This window comes from Rhinolophus sinicus, chromosome X (assembly GCF_036562045.2).
Source record: "Rhinolophus sinicus isolate RSC01 chromosome X, ASM3656204v1, whole genome shotgun sequence".
Lineage (NCBI taxonomy): Eukaryota > Metazoa > Chordata > Mammalia > Chiroptera > Rhinolophidae > Rhinolophus > Rhinolophus sinicus.
Window position 1 is genome coordinate 44,871,265 of NC_133768.1, and position 24,136 is coordinate 44,895,400.

A 24,136-nucleotide genomic window follows, 5' to 3' on the forward strand; every position below is an offset into this window, starting at 1 on the left:
AAAATTTAGGATTTCAATTCACAGCTTTGTATGATTAAATGACCTTAATTCTTATCCCCTGCCCCCATATGAAATGTTGAAGCTTTAGACAAAATGTTTATAGGAAAACAATAGTATGTTGATTTTCATTATCCATTCATCCTTCTAGGATTTCAAACATAACAGACACACAATGATTTGATTTCAAGACCCATTCTTCCCAGGTTTTGAACTGGAGCTCACATTCCTGCTACCTTCCATCACCATTTATCGCATTAGGAAGGACTTATGTCCGTAGCACATCTAAAACACCTTGTACTACAGGCACTTTGTTGTTCAAATTAATTAAAACCACATTGGTAAATGTAACGTGAATTTATATTGGATTCAATTTCCCATACAAAAAGCATTTCTAGTGCTCAACCTTCCAGAAGGACAAGAAAGCTATAGGTTATATACTTACTAGTTTCTTCTTGCTATATAAAGAAGGTCTGGAAAAATATCAGTTGAAATTCATGTGGGAAAGCTGCATCATACACTACAGAAGATGGTCTCTGTTAGAAGAACTGCAGTGACTACGTGTTCTCTGGTCACTAGTGACGGCTGGGGAGCTGTTTATTAAAGTGGCTTCTCCAGAGAAAACACGCCCACTTCTCTGACTCATTGATGAAGTTTCTTATCTCTTTCTCTCTTTGCTCTTTTCTCCTCTTTCCCCCTTTCTCTCCTTCCTCTTCCTTCTCTATTTTTCTCTCTGTGCCACATGCTCCCACCCCTAAGACTCTTGGTTGAAAGCTGTAGTGAAATGTGGCTATGTTATTCTATACTTCCAGTAAATTGAAAAAAAAAAATGCCTGTTTTATGACTTAATCAGCAATAAACATATCTTGAGCATCACATTCAGTTAATAATACTGAGCTCGATCTTTCTTGATTCTCTCCAATTTGATTGCTTTGAAAAATGATTGGAATAGAGTATATCCTATTTTATTTCTTCATATCAAATTATTAGACTAAAATGAGAAAGGATCAATGATCAGGACAATACTGAGGTGTAGCTGCAGTATTGCAGCCGTGATGTCATCAACTTAGGCCTGGTAAGCCCAAAGATCTCCAAGAAGAAATCTGAAAGGTATTGGGAGGCAAATGGCAATAGAAGGAAAAGGGGGAGTGGAACAGTCTTAGAGGTCATGAGACTCTCATAAGTCTTAATTCTCCTTATTTAAACCAGCACATTATTTGTTTTTACTTCTTCAGACAGTTACGTGTTATTGTTGTTTTCAACAGCTACTCTGTTCTATCTCAGCAGCACTGCATTTCTGTGGTCAATGAAGTTCATAAGAAACAATTTAAAAATATTTCAGAGACTTTCAGAATAAGTAATGCTTAATAACGCAATATGCTATACGAAATAATATGTCAGCCGTGTTATGCCATAGGCACTCTCCTGGCTGTTCCATGAGCCTAGGTATGGTGTTGGTGATGCTTGAAGGTTCCAAACAAGAATAGGAGAACCGAATACAGTGATAAGCCTTCTGCATTTGGAGTTGGAGTCAGGAGACATGGGTTCAAATCTTCCTTCTACTAACAAGAGCTGTGTGACTTTATGCAGTCAGCTCACCTATGAGTCTGTTTTCTCACTTGGAAAACGTGGATACTCTTATCTGTCTGCTGAGAGGACTTGTGTGTGGATCAAACAATAACATGTATGATGAAAGTATGTCATAAGCTGTAAAACTGTACAAATGTAAGACATTGTTACTATTGGTTACAGCAGAGAAAGGTATGAAACTTAATAATAAGCAGTGACAACTACAGTAGAATGAGACTCAGGAGACTGAAGTGTTAGTCCCAACTCTACTGTGACTAATTGTGTGATCTTGGGCAAATTATAATACCTCTCTAAGCCATAGTTTCCTCATCTGTAAATTGAGGACAATGATGACACGTATTTCATAGGGGTTTGTAAAGATTGAATGCAAAACAGATGCAAAAGCTGCTTATAAACTGGAAAGCTCTATGCTAGTTCTCCATCTAGCCTATTTTCATATCCCCAGACTTGGTAGGTTGCTATACTATTGAAACACAATGTCAAAGTAGTATTTCTCTTGGGCTTGCATTCCTCTCTTATCTAGACATTGCAACTAGGAGGATATCCAAAAACTGCCCTTCCATATTATATATATATAAAAAATGTAAATTTGGACTTTGAAATTAGGAAATTCTAACTTTTCACTCCCGCTCTCTGCACAATCTGTGCCCAGCACTGTTCCAGGTTCTGAGAGTTCTAAAACAAGTATGTCCCTATAAGGTCTCACATTCTATTAGGTGAGACAAACATATAAATAGTTACAGAACAATGCAATATGTCTTCATAATGTTGTTCATAAGGGAATACCAAGGAGGGAATAAGTAATTCTGTTATATGAGGCAGGAAATAGAATTTGAGCTGGCTTTGAGGGTTCACTGGGGAAAGGATAAGGAAATTGTAGAAAACATGCTGGCCAGAGGGAATACCACATAAAAGGGTATGGAAGTGTGAAAGACCACGGTAGGGTCAAGAATAGTGAGTAATGCTCTTCAAACTCAGTATACTCTCTCCTCTATTTCTCCCACTTCACTTCCTCCCTCATTTGTTACAAGTTTGTCTTTCTCCCCCACTAAAATTTGAGCTCAACTGAAGGCAAGAACCATTCAAATACATGTTTGTATCTCTGCTTTCCCCAATCCCAACACTTCGCACATTGCTATGTACATGGTAGGTTTTAATTATTATGCTAAGCGAAATAAGTCAGACACAACACATCAAGAATGATATGACTTCACTCATATGTGGGATATAAAAATGAAAGCAACAAAAAAAACAAGACCAACAAAAACTCATAGACACAGGGAATAGTTTAGTGGTTATCAGAGGGTAAGGGGGTGGGGGGTGGTAGAGGAGGGAAAAGGGGGTCAAATATATGGTGATGGAAGGAGAACTCACTCTGGGTAATGAATATACAATGCAATATATAGATGATGTATTATAAAATTGTACACTTGAAACCTACGTAATTTTACTAACCAATGTCACCCTCATAAACATAATAAAAACAAAAAACCAAAAAAAATCAATTAAATATTTGCTCTTTGTATTATTGTGGCCTATATATTCATAGAAACCTACCACCAAGTTCAGCTGATCCAAGTTTTAAAATCCATTTGATTTTATGTCAGTTATATTAGCCCTGACTTTTACTTAAATAATGATTAGTTGGGTTAAAATGATTTCTCATGAGTCACATATTATCTAGGGGTTATTTCCTAAAAATATGCATATAATGGATTTTGTATTTCAGTCAACATTAATACTAGGTTTTTTTTTGGAAAGCACTTGTTTTCACTGCAGAGATTAAAAATAATGAAAACAACGGACAACAAACGTAAACCCTCAAAAAAAAAAATCCAGAACTGAAATATGTAACATGATAAAAGAAGAAACAGAGGGAAAAATCATAGACTACGATCATACTGAAATAATAGACAGCAAAAAAATGCAAAGAAAAAATGGAGACACAGTCTTACCAGAAAACTAAAGTACAATGATATGACATCTTCATATATCAATAACCACACTAAATGTAAATGGAACGAACTCACCAAAAAAAGGCACAGAGTAGCAGATTGGATCAAAAAATTAACCACACCATATGCTGCCTCGAAGAGACATCTCAGCTACAAGGACAAACATAGAATCAAACTAAAAGGGTGGAAACTGACACTCCAAGAAAATGGTGTCCAGACAAAAGCAGGAGTATCTGATGATATCAGATGAAATAGAATTCAGGATAAAAAAGGTAACAAGAAACAAAAATGGACATTTCATAATGATAAAGGAGACTATACAAGAAGAAGACATAACAGGCATCAATATTTATGCCCCCAATCAGGGAGCACTGAAATATACAACGCAACTACTAAGAGAACTAAAGGGAGAAATTGACCAAAACACAATTATAGTATAGGACCTATATACGTCACTGACAGCTATGGATAGATCATCCAAACAGAAAATGAATAAATAAATAGCAGCACTATATGACACATTAAATGAAATGGACATAATTGATATTTACAGAGCACTTCATCCTAGAACATCAGACTACACATTCTTTTCCAGTGTACATGGAACACTCTCAAGGATAGACCATATAATGGGACACAAAAATAGCCTCAGAAAATTTAAGAAGACTGAAATCATTCCAAGCATATTCTCTAATCACTAGGCTTTGAAATGGGATATCAACTGCAAAAAGAAAGCAGGAAAAAACACAAATATGTGGAGATGAAACAACATAGCTTTAAAGAACGACTGGGTCAAGAAGAAATTGGAGGAGAGATCAAAAGATACATAGAAACAAATGAGAATGAAAATACATACTACCGACTTTTGGTCATGAAAAAGGCGGCGTGAGGTGAGCCTCTGTAAAGCTCTCCTGGAATTCACAACTAATCAAACAACAATAACTCCACAAAGGACTCCCTGCACAGCAGACAGGCAAGACGAAGAGGCCCACTACTGAATTCACCTACAGGTAGGAGAATCGCACGAGCGGGGGAGGAGGAAAGGAAGAAGTGCGCGGAGACGGAGCCGTGCGAGCACAGGATGCAGACCTAGCTCAGTGCTCCGAGCTCGCTGCTTCCCAAAACTACCGCAGCTGCAGGAGAGGGAAGAACTCGGACTGCTAGGGCTCCACTTATGGCCAACAGGGCTGAGGGGGCAGCATATAACACAGCTGAACCCAACGCTCATGGCAGAGACCTTGGAGAAAAGACTGAGGGAAGAAGGCTGAAAACGGTGGTTTAAGCCCTCACTGCCAAGCAGAGAACGGAAGCCTTAAGCACTGAGACTAGCCGCCACCTCCCTACCCTCCCAGAACTCGCCCCGCCCCCACCTGCCTGGTGCTAGAAGTGGAACAGTAGCAGTGTCAGATCAAAAGAACAGAATATTTGCTGTTCTGAGAACTGTGGACCGCAGACACAGATACACAGCCCAACTAGTTACGGCAAAGGGGAGGGAGATGTGGAAACAGGATCAGCTGTACTTTTAAAGAACGACTGGGTCAAAAAAGGAATTAGAGGAGAGATCAAAAGATACATAGAAACAAATGACAATGAAAATACATCCTACCAAAAGTTTTGGGATGCAGCGAAAGCAGTTTTAAGAGGGAAATTTATATCATTACAGGCCTATCTCAAGAAACAAGAAAAATCTCAAATAAATAACCTCATGTTACACCTTAAAGAACTAGAAAAAGAAGAACAAGTGAAACCCAAGGACAGCAGAAGAAAGGAAATGACAAAAATCAGAGCAGAACTAAATGAAATAGAGAACAAAAAGACAATAGAAAAAATTAATGTGACAAAGACTGGTTCTTTGAAAAGATTAACAAAATTGACAAACCCTTGGCTAGACTCACTAAGATAAAAACAGAGAAGACACTAATTAACAAAATCAGAAATGAAAAAGGGGAAGTTATCACGGACACCACAGAAATACAAAGGATCATCCAAGAATACTATGAAGGACTATATGCCACCAAATTCAACAACCTAGAAGAAATGGACAAGTTCTTAGAAACATATAGCCTTCCAAGGCTGAACCATGAAGAACTGGAAAATCTAAACAGACCGATCACCGATAACGAAATTGAATCAGTCATCCAAAACCTTCCCAAAAACAAAAGTCTGAGACCAGATGGCTTCACTAGTGAATTCTACCAAACCTTCAAAGACGATCTAATACCAACCCTGCTCAAACTCTTCCAAAAAATTGAAGAACAGACAGTACTCCCTAACTCATTTTATGAGGCCAACATTACCCTGATACCAAAACCTGGTAAGGACAGCACAAAAAAAGAGCACTACAGACCAATATCTCTGATTAATACAGATGCAAATATCCTAAATAAAATTCTAGCAAATCGAACACAACAATGCATTGAAAAGATTATTCATCACGACCAAGTGGGGTTCATCCCCGGGGCACAAGGATGGTTCAACATACGCAAATCCATCAATGTGATACATCACATAAACAAAATAAAGGACAAAAATCATATGATTATATCAATTGATGCAGGAAAAACATTTGACAAGATACAACATCCATTTATTATTAAAACACTTAATAAAATAGGTGTAGAAGGAAAATACTTAACTTAATAAAGGCCATATATGACAAGCCCTCTGCTGATCTCATAATTAATGGTGAAAAACTGAAGCCCTTTGCTCTACGTTCAGGAACACGACAGGGCTGTCCCCTATCACCTCTGCTTTTCAACGTAGTGTTGGAAGTCCTTGCCAGAGCAATCAGGCAAGAGAAAGAAATAAAAGGCATCCAAATTGGGAATGAAGAAGTTAAATTATCACTCTTTGCAGATGACATGATGCTATATATAGAAAACCCTAAAGACTCCACCAAAAAGCTATTAGAAACAATCAACGAATACAGTAAAGTTGCTGGCTACAAAATCAACGCACAAAAGTCCATTGCTTTCCTATATACTAACAATGAAATCTCAGAAAAGAAATACAAAAATCAATTCCTTTTGCAATTGCAGCAAAAAGAATAAAATACCTAGGCATAAACTTAACCAAGGATGTGAAAGACCTATATGCTGAAAACTATAAGACACTTTTGAAAGAAATTGAAGAAGACACAAAGAAATGGAAAGACATTCCGTGCTCATGGATTGGAAGAATCAACATAGTTAAAATGGCCATATTACCCAAAGCAATATACAGATTCAATGCAATCCCCATTAATATCCCAATGACATTTTTTAAAGAAATAGAACAAAAAATCATCAGATTTGTTTGGAATCACAAAGACCACGAATAGCCAAAGCAATCTTAAGAAAAAAGAACAATAATGGAGGTATCACACTTCCTGACTTTAGCTTGTACTACAGGGCTACAACCATCAAAACAGCATGGAATTGGCAGAAAAATAGACACATAGACCAATGGAATAGAATTGAGAACCCAGAAATAAAACCACATAAATATGGACAGACAATTTTTGACAAAGAAGCAAAAAACATGCAATGGAGAAAATACAGCCTCCTCAATAAATGGTGCTGGGAGAATTGGATAGCCACGTGCAAAAGAATGAAACTGGACTGCTATCTTTCTCCATGTACGAAAATTAATTCAAAATGGATCAAAGACCTAAGCCTAAGACCTGACACAATAAACAGCATAGAAGAAAACATAGGTACTGAACTTATGGACCTTGGGTTCAAAGAGCATTTCATGAATTTGACTCCAAAGGCAATGGATTAAAAGCTAAAATAAACGAATGGGACTATATGAAACTTAAAAGCTTCTGCACAGCAAAACAAACCATTGACAAAATAAAGAGGCCACCAACTGAATGGGAGAAGATTTTTGCAAACAGTGCCTCCGATAAGGGGCTAGTATCCAGAATATACAAGGAACTCATGCAACTCAACAATGAAAAAACAAACAACCCAATTGAAAAATGGGCAGAGGACTTGAAGAGACATTTCTCCAAAGAGGACATACAAATGGCAAATAGACATATGAAAAAATGCTCAACATCACTAATCATCAGAGAAATGCAAATCAAAACCACAATGAGATATCACCTCACCCCAGTCAGAATGGCTATCATCAACAAGACAAATAGTAACAAATGTTGGAGAGGCTGTGGAGAAAAAGGAACCCTCATACACTGTTGGTGGGAATGCAGACTGGTGCAGCCGTTATGGAAGGCAGTGTGGAGGTTCCTCAAAAAATTACGAATAGAATTGCCATATGACCCAGCAATCCCTCTCCTGGGTATCTACCCAAAAAATCTGAAAACATTTATACATAAAGACACATGTGCTCCAATGTTCATTGCAGCTTTGTTTACAGTGGCCAAGACATGGAAACAACCAAAATGTCCTTTGATAGATGAATGGATAAGGAAGTTGTGGTATATATACACAATGGAATACTATTCGGTGGTAAGAAAAGATGATATAGGAACATTTGTGACAACATGGATGGATCTTGAGAGTATGATGCTAAGCAAAATAAGTCAGACAGAAAAAGCAGAGAACCATATGATTTCACTAATATGTGGTATATAAACCAAAAACAACAAAAAACAAGACAAATAAATGAGAAACAAAAACTCATAGACACAGACAATAGTTTAGTGGTTACCAGAGTTAAGGGGGGGTGGCGGGTGGGAGATGAGGGTAAGGGGGATCGAATATATGGTGATGGAAGGAGAACTGAGTCTGGGTGTGAACACACAATAGGATTTATAGATGATGTAATACAGAATTGTACACCTGAAATCTTTGTAATTTTACTAACAATTGTCACCCCACTAAATTTTTTAAAAAGCCAGTCCATGCAGATTTTTAGTTTGTAATATTTTTTCTATCAGATTTAAAAGACAACTGCGTAATGAAATAATTTTAAAATTGAGTTAGAGACTCAATGTACAAACATGTAATTTGTATGTGAAAACAGCACAAAGGAGAAGGGAGGCCTAACTTACATATGTTGGAGCCAAATTTTTGTACACTGTTGTAATTAAGTTTGTATTAATATAAAGTAGATTGTTATAAGTTAAAATGCTCATTGTAATCCCCACAACCATTTCTTTAAAAATTGTAAAAAGGAAAAGAAACGAATTAAAATGATACACTAGAAAGTACGTATTTAACACAAAATAATTCAGTAATGGAGTAACAGTAACAGAAAAAGATACAACAGTAACAGAAAAAGGTACAACAGTAACAGAAAAGATACAGCAACTGGAGTGGCTATACTAATATCATATAAAATAGACTTTATGACAAACATTCTTACTAGAGACAAAAAGGATATTTTATGATGATAAATTGGTCGACCATCAAGACAAAACTATTATAAACATATATGTACCTAAAAACAGAGGCCCAAAATACATAAAGCAAAACCACACAGAATTGAAGAAACAAACAATTCAGCACTAATATTTTGAGTCTTAAATAACCCATTTTCAATAATAAAAAAGCCAACTTAGCAGAAGATTAACAAGGAAATAATGGTTTCAACACCATTATAAATTAACTAAATATAATAGAAATCTATAGAACACTATATCCAACAACCTCAGTGTGCACATTCTTCTCTAGCGCATGTGGAACATTCTCCAGGATGGACCATACATTAGGCCATAAATAAGTCTCAGTAAATTTTGGAGTATTAAAATCCTACAAAGTATGTTCTCTGTACATTGGAATGAAATAAAAAAATATCAACAACAAAAGGAAACTTGGGATATTCAAAAGTATCTGGAAATTAACCAAATGCCCCTAAATAACCAGTCATTCAAATTATAAACCACAAGGCAAATTTGAAAATACTTTGATATGAATCAAAACAAAACTACAACATACCAAAACTAATGGGATGCAGCAAACGCAATGCTTAGAGAAAATTTTTTACTCATACACACCTACATAAAAAAATGAGAAAGATCACAAACCAATAAGCAATTCTTCCACCGAAAGAAAACTAGAAATAGAAGAACAAACTGAACCTTAAGTAAGGAGAAAGAAGGAAATAATAAAGATTAGAAGATAAATAATGAATAAGATATAATAGAGGAAAATCAATGTAACTAAAAGAAGATTCTTTGAAAAGATCAACAAAATTAACAAACTGGCTAGACTGACCAAAAGAAAAAGAGAGAATATTCAAATTACTGAAATCAGGAATGAAAGGGGATATTACTGTCAAACTTACAGAAATAAAAATGATCATACAGAACACTGTAAACAACTATATGCCAACAAATTATATAATTTAGATAAAATGAAAAAGTTCTTAGAAAGATATAACTACCAAAACTGACTCAAGAAGAAATTGAAAATCTTAAGAGATCTATAATAAGTAAAATGATTAAATTAGTAATAATTTAAAAATATTTCCATAAAGAAAAATCAACTCAGATAGCTTCACTGGGAATATTAACAAATGATTTAAGACTTCTTCCAAAAAATAGAATAGGAGAAAAGACTTCCAAAATATGGGGCAAGTATTACACTGATACCAAAACCAAAGATATCACAAGAAAAGGACATGACAGTCCAATATCCTTTATGAATATAGATGCAAAAATCCGGAACAAAATACTAACAAAATGAATCCAAGAACATACCAAAATTGTAGATCATGATCAAATGGGAATAAACTCAGAAATATAAGTTTGGCTCAACATATGAAAATCAATCAATGTAATATATCATATTGATCAAATTTAAAAACACATAGGGTAATCTCAAGACTCAGAAAAGGTATTTGACAAAATCCAACATCTTTTTATGATAACATTAAATGAAAAACTAGGAATGAAGGAAACTTTCTCAATTTGACAAAGGGCATCTAAGAAAAACTCACAGCTAACATCAAACTTAATGGTGATAGATTGTAAAGTTTTCCCTTAGACTAGGAACAAAACAAGTATTAACACTCTTGCTAATTCTATTCAACATTGTAATTGAAGTTTAGCCAGGACATTTAGGCAAGAAAAAGAAGGAAAATAGAGCCAAACTGGAAAGGAAGGTGTAAAAGTATTTCCATTTGCAGAGGATATATATTTTTTATGAAGAAAATTCTCAGGAACCCAAAAATAATTAGAATTAGTAAATGAATTTAACAATGTTTTGGGATATGAAATCAGTATACAAAAATTAATTATAATTCCATACACTAGCAATAAACGATCTCAAAATTAAATTAAGAAAATTCCATTTATAATAACTTCAAAAAATACCTAGGAATAAAATTAACAAGTAAGGGCAAGACTTGAGAACTGAAAATAACAAAACCTCATAAAAAGAAATTAAAGACCTGAATAAATGAAAAAAAAAACACCTATGTTCATGTAATGGAAGACTTCATATTGTTAAGATGGTGATACTGCCCTCAAATGATATACAGATTTAATGCAATTCCTATCGAAATCCCAGAGCATCTTTTTGCAGAAACTGACTAGCTGATACTAAAATTTACATGGAAATGCAAGTGTGAATATCCAAAACAATCTTTAAGAAAACAAATTTGGAGGACTATTACTACAAAGCTACAGTCTTAATTATACTTTACTAGCTGTGAAACTCTGAGAAATTTGCTTAACTTCCCTAAGCTTCAATTTTATGGTCATTTTTGCTATGTTCATTTTTTAAACATTTAAATGAGTTATGTACCATTATTACCATGCTGTAGAATCTAACTATGACTATATATTTATTATTACCAGTGAGATTTATGCTACCTTTTTGTGTTTTTCCCCCCTTCTTCCACCTCATCCCCCACTCCAGTTCAAGCTGTTGTTTCTCAGTCTAGTTGTGTAGGACACAGCTCCCTGGCCCAAGCTGGTATTATGAGCCTTGTGCTTCGCTCCCCCTCAGCTGAGGCAGTCGGTGGCCAGGGTCATCGGTAGGCTGCTCAGGGCAGCTCTCCTGGCTGCCGGCCACTCACACTGGCCACCGGCTGCTCCTGGCAGTACACAGCAGCCCAGGGTAGCACAGTAGCCCGTAGCAGCACACAGCAGCCCACGTCAGCTCACGCTGGCTGCTGGCTGCTGGCTGCTCACACTGGCAGTGCACAGCAGCTCACGCTGACCTCCGGCTGCTCACAGCAGTCCAGCTCCAGGGAGAGCCGTTGTTCACAATCTTAACTGTAGAGGGCGCATCTCACTGGCCCATGTGGGAATTGAACCAGCGACCTTGGCCTTAGGAGCATGGCTCCAACGACCTGAGCCACCGGGCTGGCCCCCGTTTTCTGTTTTTATTATGTTAATTAGCATTACTTTACTTCCACTTAAAGAACTCCCTTTAGCATTTCTTGTAAGGCAGGTCTGGTGGTAATGAACTCCCTCAGTCTTTGTTTGTTCAGGAAAGTCCTTATTTCTTCGTCTCTAAAGGACAGTTTCACTATGTATTGAATTCTTGCTTACGTTATTTTCTTTCATAGTTTGAATATGGCATCCTATTCTTTCCCGGCTTGAAATGTTTCTATTGAGAAATCTGCCTAGTCTTATGCAGGGTTCCCTTGTATGTAACTTTTCTCTTTTCTCTTGCTGCTCTTAAAATTCTTTCTTTGCTTTGACTTTTTTAAAAGTTACAAATTGTATTTAAGTTAAAATCTTACCTTTAAATTAAAAAGTACAACCTATCCATTCATCTATCGAAGGACATTTTGGTTGTTTCCATGTCTTGGCCACCGTAAAAAAAAAGCTGCAATGAACATTGGAGCACACTTGTCTTTATGGATAAATGTCTTCAGAGTTTTTGGGTAGATACCCAGGAGAGGGATTGCTGGGTCATATGGTATTCTATTTGTAATTTTTTTAAATTAAAATTTGTTGGGGTGAGAATTGTTAGTAAAGTTACATAGATTTCAGGTGTACAATTCTGTATTACATCATCTATAAATCCCATTGTGTGTTCACCATCCAGAGTCAGTTCTCCTTCCATCACCATATATTTGATCACCTTTACCTCATCTACCACCTCCCTCCCCCCTTACCCTCTGGTAACCAATAAACTATTGTCTGTGTCTATAAGTTTTTTTTGTGTGTGTGTTTTTTTTAATTTTATTTTATTAAATTTATTGGGGTGACAATTGTTAGTAAAATTACATAGATTTCAGGTGTACAATTCTGTATTACATCATCTATAAATCCCATTGTGTGTTCACCATCCAGAGTCAGTTCTCCTTCCATCACCATATATTCGATCCCCCTTACCCTCATCTCCCACCCCCCACCCCCCGCCCCCCTTACCCTCTGGCAACCACTAAACTATTGTCTGTGTCTATGAGTTTCTGTTTCTCATTTGTTTGTCTTGTTCTTTTGTTGTTTTTGGTTTATACACCACATATCAGTGAAATCACATGGTTCTCTGCTTTTTCTGTCTGACTTGTTTCGCTCAGCATTACTCTCTCAAGATCCATCTATGTTGTCACAAATGTTCCTATATCATCTTTTCTTACTGCCGAATAGTATTCCATTTTGTTTCTCATTTGTTTGTGTTGTTTTTTTGTTGTTTTTGGTTCATATACCACATATCAGTGAAATCATACAGTTCTCTGCTTTTTCTGTCTGACTTATTTCGCTTAGCATCATACTCTCAAGATCCATCCATGTTGTCACAAATGGTCCCATTTCATGTTTTCTTACCACCGAATAGTATTCCATCGTGTATATATACCACTACTTCTTTACCCATTCATCTATCGAAGGACATTTTGGTTGTTTCCATGTCTTGTCCACCATAAATAAAGCTGCAATGAACATTGGAGCACCCTTGTCTTTATGTATAAATGTTTTCAGATTTTTTGGGTAGATACCCAGGAGAGGGATTGCTGGGTCATAGGGAAAGTTAATCTTATTTTAGACTACATTTAAATAGAAAAATCACTGTTAAAACACAGGAGGCATAAGTCATTTTCACAAACCACATCACAGTTTTTGAACTGTTAATTACTTCTACATCAGATGATAATGGCAAACCATATAAAGCATAAGTAATTGAAACAAAAACAGTAAGATGAGGAGCCTGAATGCAAATATATTAATCTCACTGACATGATTTTTGAAACATAAAGTATACTAATTTCTTTGAAACAAACCTGAAATATATGTTTTGTCCATTAAAAATAAAAGTATAACTAATTCACACTACATATATATATATATATATATATATATATATATTAATGATAAAATAGAGAACAGCTCATCCATCAAACCAAGATTATTAAAGACACTTAGCTAATGTTCCTTAAGATATGGTATAGTACAGGGCAGGGGGTGGGTGGATGGGAAACAAAACCACACTCAGTTTTCAAATTTTCATATATTCTGTCATATATTCAAAACTCATTTACTTGTTTTTTGAGAGAAAGAGAGTATGTGCTCCTCTCATATTTAATGGCAGTTTAGGTGAAATGAAGTAAAGGGAAGGAAGAGAGTATAAAAAAGAAGGGCAGAACATAGGGCACCTAGGATGACTAAAGTATGGACCTGGGACTCAGCTGCTGCTATGTCCCAGCCTTTTGATAAACCACCTTGATGCCTTCCACTCTCTACATCCTGTTTTCTCTGAAATCAAATGAGATTTCTTAAATTCTTTTGACTTTATACTGATTTTCCTGTTCTTAAATAGACAATTAAATAAGCAGTATTTTAAAGTTGGGACATACGGTAGGCTCCAGTTGTTAAGACTCTGAAATTTCAGACTTTAGGCTCAGAGGCTATTAGGACTCTTCCAAAAATGCTCAGAATTAGGATATAAACAATTGATTGATCCATATGTGTTCTCTTTGTTGCATGTATAATTAATAGAAAAGCATTAGAAACAATATTGATATAAATAGTATGCACAATGCCTTTTGATAAACAATGGAGCACAGAAGATCCTTGACAGCAGATAAAAATAGTTACTAGGCTTCAGTGGTAACACTCTCCTGTGTAAGGCCAATTTGCAGTAAAAATGAAATTGTATGCACTGAGCCTCTGGAGCTGGTGAGTGATGGTGCACTGAAGCTTCCATTAGAGAGTTGGGAAGAGAATCCTGTCTTAGGACTGAACAGGGAGAAGGAGTTGGAAGCACAGCAGGAAGAGTTGCAGATAATACAGACTTCTGGGCTGATGGAGGGGGATTGTTTGCAGACATCTGCCTTTCTTTAATCTTTTAAAATAGTTGTCAATTCATTTTCAATGGTATGAAGAGGCTTTTATAATCACAGCATTAAAAATTATGACTGTAGTTTTGGATTTAGTTGAAAGCTTCTTTATTTCCTTTTTAAGCTACTCATGTCGATGATTGTAAGTTCTACAACTGTGAGTTGAATATACAAAAGGTCCTACTTTCCTTAATATCAGTCCCATCAAAAAATTCTTGGTTTTAGGACCACAACCAGGGATTTGAAAAGGATTTAACATCACTGAATTATCCTCATCAGAAAAATAAATTGACATTGCTTAATTACTAAATATCTATTTTCTTTTAAGTCTATTCCTGTCTCTCTTTTAATTTCAGAAAATACATATTGAATAAAAGTTCTTTTTCTGTCAAGATGAAATATTCCTGTTTTTTTTTTATAAGGTAAATGTTTAGGTTTAATCTTTTAATCTATTTAATACTTATCCTTTGGTTTACTGATTTGATGGGACACTTTCTCACATGTCCGCACCTTAAATCACCTTGTCAAATGTCTTCATTTTCATTTTGGGGAGTAAATTTTCCCATCATGAAATACAAATCTTTTAAAAATAGTGCAGGCATATTTCATTTGATGAATGAATCCATTGATAAAAGTTGATTCTTTCTGAGATGTAATTAGCAGAGGAGGGCTCCACCAGTTTGAGAAACTCCGTGCCCACCTGCGTTTGGGTCTCTGACAAGATGTCAGCGAGATTTCATGCACCTCTCAGGATACCACCCTCTGCTGGCCTCTTTGACTTTTGAAAATTTAATTATAATGTGACTTGGTGTAGCCCTATCTGGATTCAACCAATTTGTGATCCTCTGGGATTCATGGATATGAATGTTCATTTTTCTCCCTAGGTTTGGGCAGTTTTCAGCCATTGTTGCTTTAAATACGCTTTCTTTCCTTTCCTCTTCCTCTTCTCCTTCTGGAATTCCCACAAGGCAAATATTACTTCTTTTTATTGTGTCCCAGAATTCCCATAGGTTTTCTTCACTCTTTTTCATTCTTTTTTTTTTTTCTGTTGCTCCTCTGACTGTGTAATTTCCAGTGCCCTATCCTCCAGGGTACTGATTATTTCTTCTGCATGGTTGTGTCTATTTTTGAAACTCTCTATTGAATTCTTCAGTTCAATTATTGTATTTTTCAACTCTAGGATTTCTTTCTTTTTTTTTTTTTTTTTTTTTGATGGTTGCTATTTTGTCATCAAACTTCTCATTTTGTTCATTTATTGTTTTCCTAATTTTGTTTAGTCATCTGTATATGTTTTCTTGTAGTTCACTAAACTTCCTTAAGAGGATTATTCTGAATTCTTTGTCAGTTCATAGACCTCCATTCTTTAGGGTCAGTTATTGGAGCTTTAATTATTTTCCTCTGATTGTGTCACATTTACCTGACTTTTTAATCCTTAATTCCTTAGGTTGCTATCTGCACATTTGAGGAACGGGACTCTTTTTCCAGACTTAACAGGTTTGCTTTGGCAGAGATAGTTCTTCACCAGTCAGTTCAGTTTGGGTTTCTGGATGTGTCCGCTGGTAATGCCGTGTTTCCCCGAAAATCATACCTAGCCGGACAATCAGCTCTAATGCATCTTTTGGAGCAAAAATTAATACAAGACCCGGTCTTATTTTACTATAATATAAGATCGGGTCTTTAATATAATATGATATGATATAATATATCATCATATCATATCATATCATATATCATATCATACCAGGTCTTATATTTTACTATAATATAAGACCAGGTCTTAAATTAACTTTTGCTCCAAAACATGCATTAGAGCCGATTGTCCGGCTAGGTCTTATTTTCGGGGAAACATGGTGTCTTTAGGCAGACGGAGCCTTCTGTTATGGTCTGTATTTGAGTGAGGAAACTTTCCGAGCTCTGAAGTCAAGGATGGAGGTGTGTGTGCCACTGGCTAAGACCAGTTGGATAGGACTGCTGGTTTACTTCCATAACCAAGTGAAGCTATAGGATGGGCTCCAAGGTTGTCTGTATTCTCTGGTCAGGCTTACTAGATGGTTGGGACTGGACACTATATTCAGTAAGTAATAGATGAGGCTATTAATTAGCTTCCGTGCCCTGGCAGGGCAGCAGGCCAGAACCCAGCGACTGTTATAACTTGTTTGGGGGCCTGAATCAGTCTTCATTGTGCACTGAATTCTTTGGTCAGATGCGGCCATTGATTTTGCTCTCCAGATGGCAGAAACCATTAGTTGTGCTCTCTGTTCAAGTGCCACTGTTCACAGGACTGTTGAATGGGCTACACAGCTTCCCATGTGCTCTAATTAGGCTTGCTTGTTGGACAGGCTGAAGACTGTATTCATAAATGAGCAGGAGTATGAATCAGATTCCCTGCCTGGGCACAGCAGGAGAAGCACCTCTAAAACTGGTAAATTGCTTTGTTTGTTGTCTTAACTCAAGCCAAACTGCACCCCAAGTTGCCTGGCCCCTGGCTAAACAGGGCCATTGGTTTCGCTCTGCAAACTATTGGCTCTATCTGCCCTTCCTTTCGCTCAAGGGCCACTGGGCTGCACAGCTTCCTGGAGTTGTTTCTAGCTCTTCATGTCAAATGGAGCTAGAAGACTATCTCCACAGCAGTTAGGGCTATGTCTCAGCCCCCTTGCCTGGAAGGGGTGAGAGGGGATGCTCCAGGCTACTCTCAATTTCCCAAACATGCTTTCTAGTTGGGAGGGGCTGGGAGCTACCTTAAGCCTTGATTATGAATTAATCCCCCCATCATGCATAGCAGGGAAGCCTTCATGCTTAGTACTGACTTTGCTCTGGGGTAATCAGTTCTGCCCACAAACTTCTTGGCTTGAGTGCCACTGTGCAAAACAACTTCTAGGAGTTGTCATCAACTCTTTTGGTCAAATGGGCCTGAAAGGCACTCTCCACAGTGTGTGGTGTTATCACTCAGTACCTTGCCTGGGACTGGGCAAACCAGGCTCCAGGGTTGGCAATACTCATTTGAGGACCTGAGGCAGGCAAATCTGCACCCTGCCTAGTTCCCTACTCAGAGTGTGCCCTTGTCTTGGTTCTATAGACAAGAAAAGCTGCTGGTGGGATGACTAATTAAGCAATGAATGTATGAACTTGGTCCACCTTCATTGCTTAATTAGTAATCCCCTCAGTTTTTGCAAGCTCCAACCCTCTTCTCTGTCACAGTCAGATTCCCAGTGGCTGGGCCCTACAGATTTCTCTGCAATCGTCATGGTGCAAGATCAGAGTAGGGGTTCCCACAAAGTGACCTACAATGCTGGATGAGACTAGTTGGCCCCCTGTGTCCTCTTTTCCTATTGGAGGAACCAAAGGCTCAGAACTCAAAGACCTTTCTGTGGTGATGCATTGACCCTGGGGAGAAGCAATGCAGTCAACATGTAGCTGCTCCTCTTACCCTTCTAATACAGTCTGTCTTGGTCTCTGAGGTGCAGGTAGGTGCTTCAGACCCATACCCATGTTCTAGGATTCTCTCAGTGGGGTCTTATTCTTGAATAGATGCTAGTTGCTCTTCTTGTGAGGGGGAATGAAGTCAGGAATGACCTATGTCACCACCTTGGTGACATCATTCTAGGCTTCAATTTTAATATCTGTAAAGCAGGGATAATACTTTCTGGTTATGGTAAAGATTAAATAAGACAATAAATGTAATGCACTTTGTAAATTACAGATCAGTTTAAAAGTCTAGTAAATATTTATGAAGTACTTGCTATAGGCCAGACATTATTTGTGACACAATGATGTGTAAATAGTCCCTGGCCTCAAAGAGTTTATAAAATTAATGAGTTGTTATAAGTGGTGTGGCATAGTGAAAAGAGCGCAGACACTGTAGTCAGAGACCTATGTTCAAGTCTTAGCTCTAATACTTCTCAACCAAAGGATGTTATTAAAAAATTCCCACAAGGACATCATAGAAATGGCGGTAGTGAGGTGGGCGTCTTGAGTTCTCCCCTGGAAGTTACCACAGATTGAACATCTATAACTCATCAAAGGATTCTCTGTTCATCACACATAACAGCTAAGAGACTTGCACGAGGATTACGTGAAAGTGGGCAAACCTGAAGGTGGGCAAACTGGGCAAACGGGGGAAGAGGGAAAGGAGAGGTGTGGAGACCAGCCCTCATTCACGGCCGCGGAGATGCAGGGGTCCCAGGACGCAGATGAGAGATTGCAACAGCCAAGCTGTGGGCTCTTTCCCTGTGCCCCACAGTCCCACTGAGAAATCAGCATAGAGGACTTTGGTGCCCAGTGTTCCAGGCAGAAACCTCAGCTAAGAACAGCAGCTGGGCTCTCTTGGTCAGACATAAAGCAAACTCCATACCTGGGCCCCTCCCCCCACTCTCCCACAGCAATCCTACCCCCCACCCTTCCAGAGTCTTAAACTGGTCCCCAGACAGAAAGGAGTAGTGTCAGATTACAGAGGAGCTGCAGCTCTCAAGAACTGGTAAAAGCTGGTTTGCAGCTGTGACCTAGGGAAGAGGCTGCGCAGGGAGACAGAAGACACCTTCCCAGCCACCAAGTTTTCTGGGCAGCTCAGGGCAATTACAGCTGAGACCCATGCAGGGGTCAGCAGCAGGTGGCAGAGGCAGCTCTGGGCTTTCAGCAGCTCAGAAATCTCAAGCCCTCCACACTCCCGCACAGAAGAAGTGCTCTAAGACTCAGGAAACCTGCACACAGGGAAGAAGCCCACTTCCCAGTGGCTGGCTGTGGTGCTCTCATTGCACATTTGTGCAGGTGAGAGCAGAAACTGCACTGACTTTGTAAAAACTGCCAACCACACCCCATAGCCCCACTCATCTAGAACTGCATTGCCAGGGCCACTCTGCGTACCAGGTGGACTGCTCTGCCTCCAAAAGAAGCAGAGAAGTTTTTGTACAGCGGAGGACAACCTGGAGATAGCTTGGTGGGCTTAAGCCAAGACTGGTGCTGTTTTTTTTCCTTTGGTTTTTTCTTTGCTTGTTTGTTTTTCTTATTTTAGTATTATTATCATTTTTAGTAGATAGATACACATTTGTTTTCCCCTTTCTCTATCTCTTCTTTTTTCTTTTCCTTGCTCTACTTTTCCTCCTTCTTTCCATTTTTCTATATTGATTGTTTGGGGGGCTGCTGCTATTTTTTTGTTTTGTTTCTTTTATTTTGTTTGTTTCGTACTTTTGATATTTCTGTTTGTGTTGAGTGTTGGTTGTTTTTACATGTGAGTATATTTGGGTTTTTTGTTGTTGTTGTGCTTGTTGATTTGCTTTGCTCTGAAATTGCCTTGCACCAGGGCCCAGCCCAAGAGGCACAAGAATCAACAAACTCAGAAGCCAACTCCAGAACGAACAAGAGCATTACTGAGTTTGACCTACAAATGACACACCCAATGGGAATTCTCTACAGGCACAAGAGCCCATAGGGGCCAAGCCTCATCTGAGGGGTCAACCCTCACACAGCAATTCATACACTGTGGGCACAGCGAATTCTCACAGCTAGTCAGCCTTGGAATCAATACCACCTACTGTCAAGCCAAAAGCAATTAAAGCTCAACTTCAACAGGAGAATACAGACAACACAAGGGACACCTCTGGAACACACACACAGGAGAATAGGGAGACTGTGCATTTCAAATATAAAGGACACATACTACATAAATCCACCTTGCAAAGACTGAGAGACCTAGGGGATGTACTTAATACATAGAAGCAAACACAGAGAGTCACACAGTATGTGGAAACAAAGAAACATGTCCCAAACAAACAAACAAACAAACAAACAAACAAAAAACCAGAAGATACCTCCAGAATTGGAACTTAGTGATATAGACGTAACCAATTTATCAGAGACAAAGTTTAGAACACTGATGATAAGAATGTTTAAGGAACTTAGTGAGAACATAAAGAAGGATAGAGAAATCATAAGAACAACCAGTTAGAACTAAAGAATAAAATTACTGAAATAAAGAACACATTCAAAGGAATTACCAGCAGGTTAGATGAAGCAGAGGATAGAATCAGCGATTTAGAAGACAAGTTAGCAGAGGTCACCCAAGCGGAACAAAAAGAAAAGAATAAAAAACAATGAACATAGTTTGAGTCCTGTTGATAACATCAAGTGCAACAACATGCACATCATAGCAATACCAGAAGGAGAAGAGAGGGAGCAAGGGATCGAGAACATATTTGAAGTAAGAATGTCCGGAATCTTCCCTAACCTGGTGAAGGAAATTGACATACAAACCCAGGAAGTGCAGAGAGTTCCAACCAAGATGAACCCAAATAGGCCCACACCAAGAAACATCGTAATTAAAATGGGAAAGGTTAAAGACAAAGAGAGATCCTAAAAGCAGCAAGAGACAGACAGCAAGTTACTTACAAGGGTAATCCCATAAGACTTTTCTACAGAAACTATGCAGGCCAGACGGGAGTGGTAGGAGGTATTCAAAGTGATGAAAAACAAAATCCTACAACCTAGATTGGTTTATCCAGCAAGGCTATCATTTAAAATTGTAGGACAGATACAGAGCTTCCCTGAAAAGAATAAGCTAAAGGAATTCATTACCACTAAGCCAACACTGCAGGATGTTAAAAGGGCTTCTTTAAACAGAAGAAAGATGAAAACAATCTAACTAATGAAGACCAGAAATACAAACAACAAAATGGCAATAACTATGTACCTATCAATAATCACTTTAAATGCTCCAATCAAAATATATAGGGTGGATGAGTGGATAAGAAAACAAGACATTTGCATATGCTGTGTAAAAGAGACTCACCTCAGATCAAAAGACACACAAAGGCTGAAAGTGAAGGGATGGAATAAGATATTTCATGCAAATGGAAATCAGAAAAATTCTTGAGTAGCAATACTTATACCTGACAAAATGGACTTTAAAATGAAGAATATAATAAAACACAAAGAAGGGCACTACATAATAATAAAGAGAGCGATCCAGCAACAGGACATAACCCTAATAAACATCTATGTATGCAATGTAGGAGCACTTAAATATATAAAACATATATTGACCAACATAAAGACAGAGATCAACAGCAACACTATCATAGTAGGGGACTTCAACAAACCACTGACAGCAAGGGACAGATCCTCCAGACACAAAATCAATATGGAAACAGCAGCCTTAAATGACACATTAGGCCAGTTGGATTTAACCAATAGTTTTAGAGCATCTCACCCCAAAGATGCAGAATATACATTCTTCTCGAGCGCACATGGAACATTTTCCAAGATAGATCACATGTTAGGCCACAAAACAAGTCTCAATAAATTGAAGAAAATTGAAATAATATCAAGCATCTTCTCTGACCACAGTACTATGAAACTAGAAATCAATTACAAGAAAAAAACTGGAAGAAACACAAATTCATGGAGGCTGAATAACATGTTACTAAATAATGAATGGGTCAACAATGAGATCAAGGAAGAAATTAAAAGACACCTCGAGACAAACGAAAATGAAAACACAATGACCCAAAATCTATGGGATGCAGCGAAAGTAATCCCAAGAGGGAAATTCATAGCAATGCAGGCCTACCTAAACAAACAAGAAAAATCTCAAATCAACAGTCTATCCTTACACCTAAGGGCACTGGAAAATGAACAGCAATATAAGCCCAAAGGGAGTACAAGGAAGGAGATAATAAAGGTCAGAGCATAAATAAATGAAGTAGAAACCAAAACTAACATTACAAAAGATCAATGAATCCAAGAACTGGTTTTTGGAGAAGATAAACAAAATCGACAAACCCTTAGTCAGACTCATCAAAAAAAAGAGAGGACCCAAATTAATAAAATCAGAAATGAAAGAGGAGAAGTGACAACGGATACCACAGAAGTATAAAAATATGTAAGAAATTACTATGAGCAACTATATACCAACAAATTAGACAATCTGGAAGAAATGGATAATTTTCTAGAAGCATACAACCTTCCAAGTCTAGCTCAAGAAGAAACGGAAAATCTGAATAGACTGATTACTAACAGTGAAATTGAATCAGTAATGAACAGGCTCCCAACAAACAGAAGCCCTTGACCAGATGCTTTCACCAGTGAATTTTACAATACATTCTAAAAGGAATTATCACCTATTCTCCTCAAACTATTCCAAAAAATCCAGAAGGAAAGAAGGCTCCTAAACTCTTTTTATGAGGTCACTATCACCCTGATCCCAAAATCAGACAAAGACATTACAAAAAAAGAAAACTAGAGTCCGAGATCCCTAATGAACATAGATGCAAAAATCCTCAACAAAATATTAGCGAACAGAATTCAGCAATGCATTAAAAAGATCACACACCACAATCAAGTGATATTCATTCTGGGTATGCAACATTGGTTCAATATCCGCAAATCAATTAATATGATACACCACATTAACAAAATGAAAAATAAATATCATGTGGTCATATCAATAGATGCAGAAAAAGCAAGTGACAAAATCCAACAGCCATTTATAATAAAAGCTCTTAAGAAAGCAAGAATAGAGGGATCATTTCTCAATATAATAAAGGCCATATATGATAAAGCCACAGCTAACATCATACTCAATGGGGAAATGGTAAAACCATATCCCTTAAGATCAGGAACAAGGCAAGGTTGCCCACTTTCTCCACTTTTATTCGACACAGTTCTGGAAGTTCTACCTACAGCTATCAGACAAGAAAAAGAAATAAAATGCATCCAAGTTGGAGTGATGTCATAGGAATGGTGCCAGCTGGGCGCATTTTTTGAGTTCTCCTCCGGATGCTATCACAAACGGGACTTCTATAACCCATCAAAGGACTCTCTGCTCATCACGTAGAACAGCTAAGAGACTCGTGCAAGGATTAATAGAAAGTGGGCAAATTGGGCGAGCAGGGGAAGAGGGAAGGAAGCGGAGTGGAGATGTGGTCCACATCTGTGGCTATGGAAACGTGGTCTGCACCTGTGGCTGTGGGGACGCAGCCCACATCTGCGGTGGTGGAAACGCAGCCGGCATCGGCAGCTGCAGAAATTCAGGCGAATCCCAGGACGGAACAGAGAGTACAAAAGCCAGGAGGTGGGCTCTTTCCCTGCGTCCCACAGCTGATCTCTCCCACCGAGGAGGCAGCATATCCAGCATTTGAGGCAATAACCTCAGCGGAGACCTCCAGTTGGACCCTAGGCCAGACAAAAGACACAAACTCCATACCGGGACCACTTCCCCCGCTCTTCCAATCCTACCCCCGCCCTTCCAGAGATTTAAACTGGCCCCTGAACTGAGGTGTAGTGTCAGATTACAGAGGAGCCTTAGTGCTCAGGCTCTGGGAAGACTGGCGTGCAGCTCTGACCCAGGGAAGAGGCTGGAAAGAGTGTGATTTTTGCTGGGCTAGGAGAGAAGAGACTCCTCCAACCCCAGCCACCACCTTTTC

At 38.0% G+C, this 24,136-nt stretch overlaps 1 protein-coding gene across 3 annotated transcripts in view; it reads right to left on the reverse strand.

Moving 5' to 3' along the window:
- Positions 1-24,136, reverse strand: part of ZC3H12B (zinc finger CCCH-type containing 12B) — a 191,055-nt gene that overhangs the window by 29,978 nt on the left and 136,941 nt on the right. The window lies entirely within an intron of this gene.